Raw genomic sequence first — 12,534 nt, 5'->3', positions numbered from 1 at the left:
GTATAGGCGGTCCCCTAGGACGCCAATCATCCATGGGCGCCCAAGCCAAGAAAAGGAAATAAAAATAAAAGAAAATAAAATGGAATTTTTTTAAAATATATTTTTAGAAAACAAAATAATGTTGGGCGCCCCAATATATATATCTTTTTATTTCTTAAGAAAAATAAAGTTTTCCCGGTGTGTTGCTTCAACCCAGAACCCACCCTCTTATCACCTCTGTCAATCACCCTCTTTGCTGGACACTTTGCCCGAATAAGATTAACTGATGCAAATAATACAACACTACCTACCGAGCAACTGGACCCCCTGGAACACACGCACACACACACACACACACACACACACACACACACACACACACACACACACACACACACACACACACACACACACACACACAGTTGAAAATTAATTGGTATGTGTCGGCAAAATTAAAAGTGGATAATAAACAAGGTTAAAAATAAAGGAAAATAAGTAAAGTTGTTGCTGTTGTTGCTTAATTTGAGGAAAGCCAGATTTATTTTGAAAATGTATTTTGTTGGCTCATTTTTTTGTGATTTACTTGCATAAAGATTCACCAGAATGCAGGAATAAAGATATCTGAATCTATCTTTCTTCCTGGGGGAGGACCCCCAAACCCCAACTAATGTTTTGACGATGGGCTGTGTTGGATTCAGGTGAGGTGGCGGCATTGGATGGGGATGGTAGCTCAGGAGGTAGAGCTGATCTTCTAGTAATCTAAACGTTGCTGGTTTGATCCCAGGCTCCTCCTGCTAGCATGCTGTAGTGTCCTTGAGCAAGACACTTAACCCCTAATTGCTCCTGATGGCTGCGTCCGTCGGTGTTTGAATAATTGTAAGTCGCTTTGGATAAAAACGTCTGCTAAATGTAATGTAATTGGAGGGTGGAGTTTGGGCAGTGAGGTATGCAGTTTGCGTGGGAGGGTGGATACACCTGTTAGGAATTCTGTAGTGTGTGCCCGCTGCGGAGCCTATGGGGGGGCGCCTTCTACAGATCTTGCCTCGGGCTCCAAAAATTCTAGGCCCAGCCCTGCACACACATTCAAGCATCAAGCTCAAGAAACCACAATTCTCTCCCGGCCATCATGGTTTAATATTATTAACGGACACAATGAGACATGTCACACAGCATTTATTCTTCTTTTACTCTAATGCTGCCATGTACAATTGAAACAGCTTGCATTGTTTTCTTATATTTTCATAGTGACAGCAAGGGATGTATCCTTGAATTGAACCTATGAATTGTGCTAGATATTACAATGAATTACAAGTGCTGGTAGTCAACTACACTGTAAAGTGCGATAGAAAAAATTGGATTTACCAGGACTTCATTGTCAGCAAAACCTGCCTCTGAACTGCACCGTTACTTTGCTTTTTGGCAAATACACTTTATTTAATTGCATTTTGGATTCAATGTGGGTCAGAGGTGTCCGAGTCAAAGGTCAAAGTCTCCAGTTTACGTTGAAGAAATGAAGGATTGCAAGTTTGATGTGAAGAGCCACGGGGGTTGAAGGTCACTTGGAAAGGCGCAGACATTGAGTTCCAGGTCTAATTTGAACAGAGCGAAGCCATACAAGAACACAAGTGTCGTTTCTTCCTTTACTGATGTTCGTTTTCTCTGCAAAGGGTGAGTTTGTGAGTTTTCTTTACAGCGGTGCGTATGCTCGTTCAACTTGCCATGTCCGATTCTTTTGGAAGAAAATGCGGAGTTGAAGAAAATGTGAACCACAGTACCACTTTACAATAACATCCATTTGCCTGTCTTTACAAATGTATTGTCATATGGCAGTTATAAATTTGATATACATATGTACCTTATTGAAATCTTTGAATTTGAATGGTACATAACAGTACGTTATAGCAAAGACTGTCAGAGAATGTGATAATAAATCCCATTCATCACTTCTCTGTACTTGTGAACATTTTATTCAATGTTTGGCAGCTCCAAAACCGAAATATGTATACATCAAGAACACTTGACAGTGTGATTACTTCTATTGTGACCAAAATATTGAGGATGCCTCAGTTGACAGTGCCTCAGGAGGTAGAACTGGTCCTCTAGTAATCTAAAGGTTGCTGGTTCGATCCTAGGCTCCTCCTGCTAGCATGCTGTAGTGTCCTTGAGCAAGACACTTAACCCCTAATTGCTCCTGATGGCTGCGTCTGTCAGTGTTTGAATAATTGTAAGTCCCTTTGGATAAAAGCGTCTGCTAAATGTAATGTAATTGACAACGTCCCTAAATGAATGGACCCAGCATTCATTTTCACATCAACACCCAGATGGAGGGAAAACCGAAACAGGTTCATTCTAGTCAAGAGATGGAAATCTGAAGAAAACACTGTATTTGCCAAGAAAACAAATCTGTCCTTTGAGTATTTTGACTTTTGAACCAAAGTTGCCATGAATTTACCTCTGTGTCCAACTCTTCCTTCAATCCAGACGCCCCTGGAGTCATCCTCCATTATGTTGCCAAGGCAGATCCTGAGTTATGGAAGGTGGAAAATGTCATATATGAGAGTATTGATGACCCTATAACTTCTCCTTTACTATCCTGGATGGATCAACATGGCTGAAGACCTCAAGGTGCTGCCATGTAAAAAAAACAAAACAAACAAAAAAAAAAACCCTAAAAGGAGGTTAGTCTATAAAAGCCGGACAGCGTCATTAAATCCTGTGAACCACTAATGAGTCCACACCTCAGCACTCCCGTGGGTGTCATGGAGAGGTAATGTGTCTATGATGTCTAATCATGTCTGTGCGTTACTTAAGATGAAAGCAGTGCAGGAAAACAAAAAAGAAAAAAAGGAAACTGCTCTATCCCATAATAGTTCAATTAGAGGCAGAGGCAGATGGGAGAATAATGATGTTTACTCATCATGGAGGTGCCTTGTCATCTCGAGAGAAGCCATAAAGAACACACTTGCAAACAATCGTGCACTCTCAGAGACTCACACACACACACACACACACACACACACCCACACACACACACACACACACACACACACAAACACCCTTTGTGGAGATCATTACACCGTTGATGGAGCTTCAGATGGAGCTGCTGCAGGTCCTGGTGTCGGAAGCGAGGAGGAGTCCAGGCAACTCTTGACGTTCCTTCACACCACCTTGACTAATACCTCAGAATTTAATAATACCTCCTCGCTTTTACAATACTGTACATCCCACCCCCGCAACAAGAAGCCCTGATTCTCACCCATGTCCCAGGCCCGACCTCCACATACTCCAGATTACTGGATTACTTCCTGGGATTACAGAGGTATGTGTGTGTGTGTGTGTGGGGAGGGAGGGGGCGTTCAGTGGATTAAAAACACGCTGGTTCACCGAGCGCTCTATTAATGAGAATCTGTGCGAGAAATGGCAATTGTTCCCAAGACCAGCTTTCTAGGAGCAATGTGATTACAATAAAAATAAGCCGGGCAATAAGCCTGTTATGTGCAAGACCTTAATAGCTGTATATTTAAACGAGTCGGCAGAGGGAAACTGCAAATAGACTGTTTTGGATAGGGGGAAGGCAATATTAAAAATAAAATGTAATATCAGACACATGCATTTCATGATGCCTAATGCGACATTAAGTGCTTTGGATGTATTGTTGTTACAGTTTTTCTCAATTGTTCACACACGTTTTCTGAAAAACACAACTCTTATTCCCAGAACTCTACACACAAATCCAAAATCACACACGCAAAATATGAAACTCTGCATTTAAAACAGGGTGAGGTCTTCTCAAAATGTTATTTTGTGTTGAAATGACACACACACACACACACACACACACACACACACACCATCATATGAATGGACATTTCAGGATTGGCTCCAGTCCCCCTGCGACCCCATGAGGATAAGCGGTATAGATAATGGATGGATGAAAGGAAATTGAACACTGATATGTTCAATGGAAAACTACTATGAATGGAAAACATTATTATAAATGGAAAACACTATTATGAATGGAAAACCCTAGTTTGAATGGAAAACATGCTTTTGAATGGAAAACACTACTATGAATGGAAAACATTATTATAAAAGGAAAACACTACTATGAATTGAAAACACTATTATGATTGGAAAACACTTTTATGAATGGAAAACACTACCATGAATGGAAATCATTATTAAGAATGGGAAACAAAAGTATGAATGGAAATCATTATTAAGAATGGGAAACAAAAGTATGAATGGAAAACACTACTACGAATATAAAACACTACTATGAATGGAAATTCACTATTATAAATTAAAAACACTATTGTGAATGGAAAACACTATTATGAATGGAAAACACTATTATGAATGCCTTATCAGGAGGCTGATGCCTTTTGCATGTTTAGTGTTATACTTATCATGCATGTACTAAGTAGTCTGTTGGAAAATATTTTTGTGTAATGCTTTTATCCTCAAATATAAAACACAGGAATATACTGTAATATAAACAAAAATATATTTTTTCCCCCAAAATACTGTGTACATCCCATCAAACAGAAATGTGGATGTGTATAGTGTTCTAAATACAGAACAAATACTGGAAACATGTACTGTATACAGTAATCATTGAGTACTGTATTGATATGCAGTACTACAATAATGTAATCAGAGGAGATCTCTTACCTATTCTCATTTCAGAAAGTCCTGATGATAGATGCTACTGTGAACCTGCTCAAGTTTGGTTGTACTCTCTGACCAGCCTCCCTCATAGTTGGACCATGGTTGAGCACATGTTGAGCACATGGATAGCACAACCAAAGTGGCCAGGATTCCATCAGAAATGACGGCTCTCCTTGGTCTTGCTCTTCTTCCTCGTCCTCCCCCTCCCCGTCCTCCTCCTCTTACTCTCACTCCTCTCGCTATGCCTCTCTCTCCTATGTTGGCATCCATTGTTCAAAACAGAAGAGCTCGTCTGTGGCCCTTTTGTTATAGAAAAGCTGTGATTGCTAATTGAACAATTGTGCAACATGTGTTTGCCCATGTGCAGAGTCAGTGTGGATAGTTGGAAATTTATGTTTTGCATTTGAATGGCAGTGTTGAATGGCAAATGATTAAAATGATTAATCACACTGATGTTATGCGATTATCTGTGCATTTGGGTTTAGAACTAAGGGCAGGTAAAAACGGTCAAACTAGGAAAATGTGTTAATGGCATCCAAACTCTATCTATCTATCTATCTATCTATCTATCTATCTATCTATCTATCTATCTATCTATCTATCTATCTATCTATCTATCTATCCATCTAGCTACAGTATATATTCTTTTTTTTTCTTATCGCCACTTATCACTGGGAAACCTTAATGGCAAGGAGGCGGACAGGCAGCTCGGCTGGCTGCAGCGGGGAAAAGCAATTTCTTATCCCCCTCCCCCTCATGTGTCAGGAATGCAGGGGCAGTGGGTCCCAAAAAAAAATCGCTTCAACTAAGGAGTTGAGCCATCAACGTGCACAATACCCGTCCTTGAATACGTGAATCTGAAGTGCCCTTGGGTAGGTTTCCGCTTAGCTATGATCTTGGTTTAGAGAGTGAGACACTTTCATGTTGGAGAGAAGGTCAGTGAATCTCAACAACCTTCAGCTCAGACATGTAATTTATTCTTACCCCGCTTTCTGGCTGTAAGAAGTTTGGGAAAGGAAAATGTTTTTCTTTTCATATTATTGAATAGCAAAAAAACGGTTGGCTTCCTGAAATTACTGTCAAGTGGGTATTAATTTACACTGTTGGCAGAGGCCTGACATTGCTCACAAACTGAACTATCTGGAAGGTCACTGATTGGATAAATCAATACATGGGCTGATGTGGCAGTTCTGGAATCATTGTGTTCCTGTGTTTCAAGGAAAAACTAGACACAGCTGATGAAGCTGAATCTCTGAAAGGCACTCACTCCTCTATCAGTGAGGAATCCCACACAGCTGCACAACAGAGGAGCAGGGGTCAGGGGGCTCATTATTTAGATATTATGATATATTATGGTATAATATGATCAGACTCAATGTCCATCACAAGTGTTGGACAAAAGCTAAAAAGCTATTATTTTTCAAATTCTTCTTGACTTTTTTGCCTATTATAATACATGATAAGCCATCAAGGGAAGAGGCTTAGAGGACCGATAGGCTGTACATAAAATGCAGCTGTAGGGTTCTCACTGTACCGCAGGTATCGCTTCTTCAACAAAGTCATAAAAACATGATAATCCCCATTTCACACCAGAATGGCGTCTTTCACCTCTCACATCTCTGGGTGGCAAAGTAAAAAAACAAATAAATGGAAAAATACGGTGAGTTTTTCTTTGCCCAGATGGGGTTAAGACTAAGGGATGATGTTGATTTCTACGTGAAATGTGGGTTTGTGGAGCCCTTTGAGACTGTATTGTGATTAAGGGCTAAATAAATAAACTTGACTTGACTTGACACAACTTTATTTCTAGTTCTGTAAGTGCCTATGTTCGTTGTACACATTGCCGGGAATGAAGAGCAATGGAGCCCAGACGCCAAACTCAAATGATACAAAATAAATGAAGATCATTTTGAAGTAATTGTTGAGAGGTTGCTTTTCAAGTGGAAGGGTGCCCTTGATAAGATTATCTTGTTTTGTTTTATTGTTTTTGTTTTTTAAGTGTTCCCTCCCAGTAATCTTCTGGGGGAATCGCTTTATCTGTCAAGTCCATCAGTCCATACCCTCAGTCACGGGGGGGTTTGAGTCAAATGAATTCCACTTCTCTCCTGCAACTGTTTCGGCTGGGGCTGCGACGTTGAATCCAAACCCCCTCGCAGAGTGAGAACCGCACTACACAACATGAGTCATTTCCTGTCTCTAACAAGACGGCCGTTCTCATTTCCATGTCGCTCGACAGTCACACAGCCTTGAGCTTTGCAGCTAGATACAATTAATCTAATGTTGCGTGAAAATGTCCAATCATGCTTTAAATGCTCTGTACACTCCAGCAATAGGCCGCAACCCACGAGCGTCGTGTTTACAGACTTTACAGGCTCTTTAATAAGGCTCTGCTCAGAGTTATCCTCAGGAAAAAAAATATTTTATACACTACATTCATTTCATACACTTTTATTTTTTCACATTTATTTTTGCTTCTATAATGGGGAGCCTATTACTACGATGTGTGTTGTAGGTTTGTTTGTTGTTCATGAGCATATGGAGGAAAAAATATATTAGTGTGGTGTACCGCTGGTGTACACGAATAAATACAAGGGGTGATAATGCTGTCGTCCAATGCATTCATTGTATAACAGCATAGGCTACTATAGGTGTTAACCACCAACCCCCTTCCAGTTTCTTGGCCCCACCTCTTGGATCTGCCCCCTTGAGAAACTAGGCCAGCAACACGGTAACTATAAACACATCAATAACACAGTTTGAAAATTTCTAACAGGGTTGCTACACTGCTCCTCCCTTACAAAGTCCCTTGTCCCAAGGGATTAAACAGAGTCTCTGAGATGACCCAGGCCCATCCCCGTCTCTGGAGTCAAGATCCTGGTATTGGCAAAGGCAACTCTGGCCAGTGAACGGGGCTGCCCCGTTGACTAGCAGGGACCATGGCTGGAGAAAGGGAGGGACAGGGAGTGTGCATGGGGGACGCAGACAGCGAATCTGGAGAATTTGGCACAGGCGGCTCTTGCCACTTGTGGTCTGAGGCCAGCTCCCCTCGGCCTAAGCGAGTTGCTAGGTGTGGTGCTTGAGCCACTGTCTCTCTGGGAGGGTGCCAGGGCCTCAGGGTTCTGAAGGTGACCATAGTCCCCTCTGTACGGGGCCAACCTGTCCCTGTGCAGTGCCACCGTCCTCCCTCAGGATGGCAGCTGAACCGTGTACACCCACCTCACCCATCCTTTCCAATACCACACAAGGCCAAACCCAGTGACAGTCCAACTTAGGTCACTGGCCCCTCCTCCTCAGGCTATACACCCAAACTAGCTCTCCAGTCTGGAAGTGCCTCCCTCTGGCCCTCACATCACAATTTATTTTCTGTCTCATGCCCGCCTTCTCCAGCTGGTCCCGGGCAAAGGTGTGGGCTGACTCCAACCGATCTTGGAGTTTCCGAGCGTACTCTCATCCTGGAGGAACTGCAGGGGTGTCAGGGGGCTTGCCAAATGCCAACTCTGAAGGTGTCTGGATCTCCCGCCCCAACATGAGCAGGGCAGGTGTGCAGGAGATGGGCCATGAGGACCAGAGGAAGGTGCGTGTCCCAAGCCTGTTGGTGCTCTGCGGTGAGGATGGCCATCTGCTGCACTAGGGTTCTATTAAACCGTTCTATGAGACCATCACTCTGGGGATGCAGGGCTGTGGTCTGAGTCTTATGCATGACCAGACGCTCACACTTTGTGGCGAAGACACGCAACTCAAAGTTCCTTCCCTGGTCACAGTAGATAATCTCTGATGCTCCAAACCTACTGAACATGCCCTCCATGAGGGCATCCACCACAGTCTTCTCCGGTCCAGCACTGCATATGCCTCTGGCCACTTTGTAAAGTATTCCATGGCAGCCAGGACATAACGGTTGCCCTTGTTGGTGCCGGGAAACGGGCACATGCCGTCCAATCCTACTCTCTCCATCAGGGCCTCCACCACCAGCTGCTTGAGCTGGGCATGGGACTGACCTGGGGGGCCCTTGTGGGCAGCACAGAGGTCACAGTGGCGACAGAAGTCTTCAACATCCCTTTTGAATTGTCCCCAGTCGAACCCCTGACGGCAAAGGGATTTAGAGACTCGAAAATGCCCTGCCCCAGCGGTACCACGAGAGGTTTTAAACATGGCCTCTCTCAATGCTCTGGGCCCACCACCTGACACCTTCCCTCTCCCTAAGCCGGCTCCTTCCAGGCCCTCTGCACCACCCCGTCACTCACCTGCCCACAGTCCCTTAGTTTCTGTTGAACTCCCCGCCACCTCGTCCCAAGGTGGCCTCTGTAAAGACTCCACCCCACTGCAGCACCAAGTGTAGCTCTGTGTCCTGCTCCTGTTGTGCTCTCCACTCGGCCGTGCTGATTACCTGCATCTCCTGACAGACTGGCCCACTCCCTTTGTGCATGGGGCATAACTCTTGGAGCTCCCTCTCCCGCACCTCTCTCTCCACTCACAGTATCGGCATCCATCTGGAGAACAGGGGTGTCGGCACAAGGCATTGGAATTGAGAGCCTTGTGCACCACTGTGAAGACTGTATAAGACTGTAGCTCCTCCAACCAGCGTGCGACCTGCCCCTCCGGTTCTCTGAAAGACATCAGCCACTGGAGAGCTGAGTGATCAGTCCAGACAGTGAGGGGCAGGCCACAGTGGTACTTGCAGTGCCTCACCGCCATCACCACGGCCAGAAGTTCTCGACGACTGATGCAGTAGCAGCGCTCAGCCTTGTTGAAAGTTTTTCTGATGTATGCCACCACTCTCTCTCCTGCTGGCCCTGTCTGAGCCAGCACCACAACAATGCCAACATTGCTGGCCTTGGTATTCAGAATAAATGTCAAAGTGGGGTCTAGCGGAGTGAGAGTGGAGGACTGCTGTGCGGGAGAAACCTCATACAGCGAGAACACAGGGAGTTGCTGGAGAGGGGGGCTGTCTGTTGGCAGGAGTGTGGGGCATAAGGGGTGGGCTGCCAAGTGCTAAAGGGGAGGGGGAGCTATCGCTACTGACTGGGGGGTTTGTAATGTTACATTGTGTCTCTGTGGCCTTCACAGCCAGTGGGTGTGGTCTTGGGGTTCGTGAGGGGGATATCATTTTAACAGTGGGGCTCCCAGGGAAGCTCAATGTGTTCTCCCCTAGGTCCAACAGGCAGCTAGAAAACCTCAGGAAGTCCAATATACAGGATCCCAGTATACAGGGGTCCTGCATCTCTGGCACCCACACGGGAAAGCGTACTGATAGACCCCCAGCATTTAAAGTCACCCTATCCACGCCCAGCATAGGGGCTAGCTCACCAGTCACTGTCCGTAGCTGCAGTGTAGTCTGCTCCAATTGTGTTGTGCTGGAACAACGTCAGACCTAATTAGTGTTGTTGCAGTCTAACTTGTGTCCACAAGGGCTGTGCATGCATCCTCAGCCAGGGTGATGGGGATGTGGCAGAAATCCCCAACATGTGTCCAACCCATCACCATTGCGGACTCTGTGGTGCCAGACCTCCAACAGTCCAGGGGATGTTGGCGAGGTCGCGTGGCACTGCCTGGTGATTGCAGTGACACCGCACGGATCAGTTCAGTTATTTCCGTCACCCATGCAGGCTTCTCTTGAGCTTGGCTGTTGTCTACTGCAATTCTCACTATAGGAATGCTTTCTCTCAGACTGTGCTCTACAGCTCCAGCTCCAACAATCGCACTTTCCAGAGCCAGCTCCAATGCCTCCTGCAGGTTACAGGGTTATGGCTTGCACAAACTGGTCCCTGGCGTGCTCACTTTGCACTGCGGGGGACATATGGGCATATACCCTCCTCCTCAATGTTATTGGCTTACCCACGTAGCGGCTCTCCGGGTTGTCTGCGCCTGCTACACATCTCAGAGCGCAGGAGACATGGTTGTTCAAACTGTCCAAATCGGCTCTGCAGACCCCCAACCAAAGCCCCATAGTCACTTCTTTCCTCTGGGCTAGGTAGCAACATGCATGATAATGCATCATCAAGGCACAACGGCAACTGCAGAGCTTTAGCCTCTGCAGTTGGCTTAGTTGGAGGACAAAGACGGAGGACAAAGATTTGAGATTAGAGATTTGTCCTCTGACCAGCCTGTTGCGAGGGATGGCAGTCAGAATTGGGCGTGAAACACCTCCCATTAAGCCTTACTGGAGTACTTTTAGCTGGAGCGTTTTAAGCGGCACCTGATTGCTAAGGGCGCCATCATCTTTGTTTAAGCCATGTCTTCCTGGGAGTCCAGGGAGCCGAATCCCGCATCGGCAGTCAGTCTCCTGACCGTCTCCATCATGCTGGTTTTGTGTTCCACCGAAGCATGTCCAAACTCTGTCGCCAGACCTGACACCAAAGCATAATTGCTTTGGTGTCGTCGTTCCACTGTATCATGTCCAACAGGTGGTAGCTGGCTATCCGGCTAAGCTTAGGGCTAACGTAGCGCCGCTTTTAACTCCTGACACCAAATGGAGCGTTCCGCTCAACACTTTGAATAAACACAAGGAGTGATAATGCTGTAGTCCAGTGCATTTATTGAATAACAACATAGGCTACTGTCGGCCGTAACCACGCCGAAAAACAGACCCAACTTCAACCTGACTCTCATTCCCCAATTCCAGCCAACACATCCCCGAGCCCCCCCTTCCGGTCTCTCTGCCCCACCTCCATGACCCGCCCCCTTGAGCATCTAAGCCAGCAACACGGTAACAATAAACACATCAACAACACAGTTTGAACACTTTGAATAGGGTTGCTACAATATTATACCTGTATAAGAGTTCTCCTTATGCTGCACCTCAACTTTAGTTGGTCGTATATTAAAAATAAATTTGCCTGCAAAATATAAAATATAGTGAAAAGCACACAAATAGAGCTGCAATGGCAAATACTGTATCTTGAGCTGGACAAATATAAAGACAGCCTACTCCACCTGTTTGGTTTCTAAAAGGTTCCCAGTTACTTTCATGTTCCTCTAGAGCAGTGCAGCATAGGAAGGCTTTTCATCCTTATATTGTCATCAGTAGTATAGACATTGCCATTAAAAGTGATGTACTCCTGCAAAATGGGATCTGGCTCAGCAAAGAAATATTATAATGAATAGCCATACCTACTCATCTTCCAAAAAGTTTAGATTGAACAGAAAATTTAACCGTACTTACAGCACGGATTCTATCGAGTGCTCGTAGCGAGGGAAAGGACACAAAGAGGAGAGTGTTTCTGAAACAGCAAACACAGGCCCTGTCCACGGCACATTGCACCACTGTCAATATTGGTATTGGCCTCTAAAAAAAAAGACACATCACCTTCAGTTTTACTTTAGAATACTTTACTTTTTGCCAAAATGGGTAATTTTCTCCACAGCAATCCTCCAGAATTGCATTGGTGGCCTAATTGATTTCACAAAATAGTCACGTATTTAATGAATTTGGAATTTCATATATTTACATCATTGATAGGAACAGCAAAGTGCTTCTTCCAAAGTAAAATCTGAAATAAGTTTAGTGATGCTTTTTAGCTGTTTTGCAAATACAAAATTTGTTATATTTTTGTATATACCCCAGCTACTACATTTCTAATTGTCTGCTTTAGCAAATGTATATGACATTTCTGATCGATATCATCCCAGTTGTATAAAGGGGTTCATTTTCATTGGACATACTATGGAATCAGAATTAGTCCCAAATAACATTTTGCATGAAATGAAACTGACTCAATCGGTATATGCTGTATATATATATATATATATATATATATATATAAGTTGCTGCATTTATATCAACATACAATTTGGGTAAATTCTGAAATAAAATCAAGTACAAAGCAAACCAATAAAAAAATCTATATACTGTATATCTTAAGTACGTTGATTTGCCCTTGTGTATGA

Source organism: Zeus faber (genome assembly GCF_960531495.2).
Source record: "Zeus faber genome assembly, chromosome: 14".
In the NCBI taxonomy this organism is placed as follows: Eukaryota; Metazoa; Chordata; class Actinopteri; order Zeiformes; family Zeidae; genus Zeus; species Zeus faber.
The sequence above is the reverse complement of the archived record's forward strand: the minus strand, read 5'-3'. Positions refer to the sequence as shown.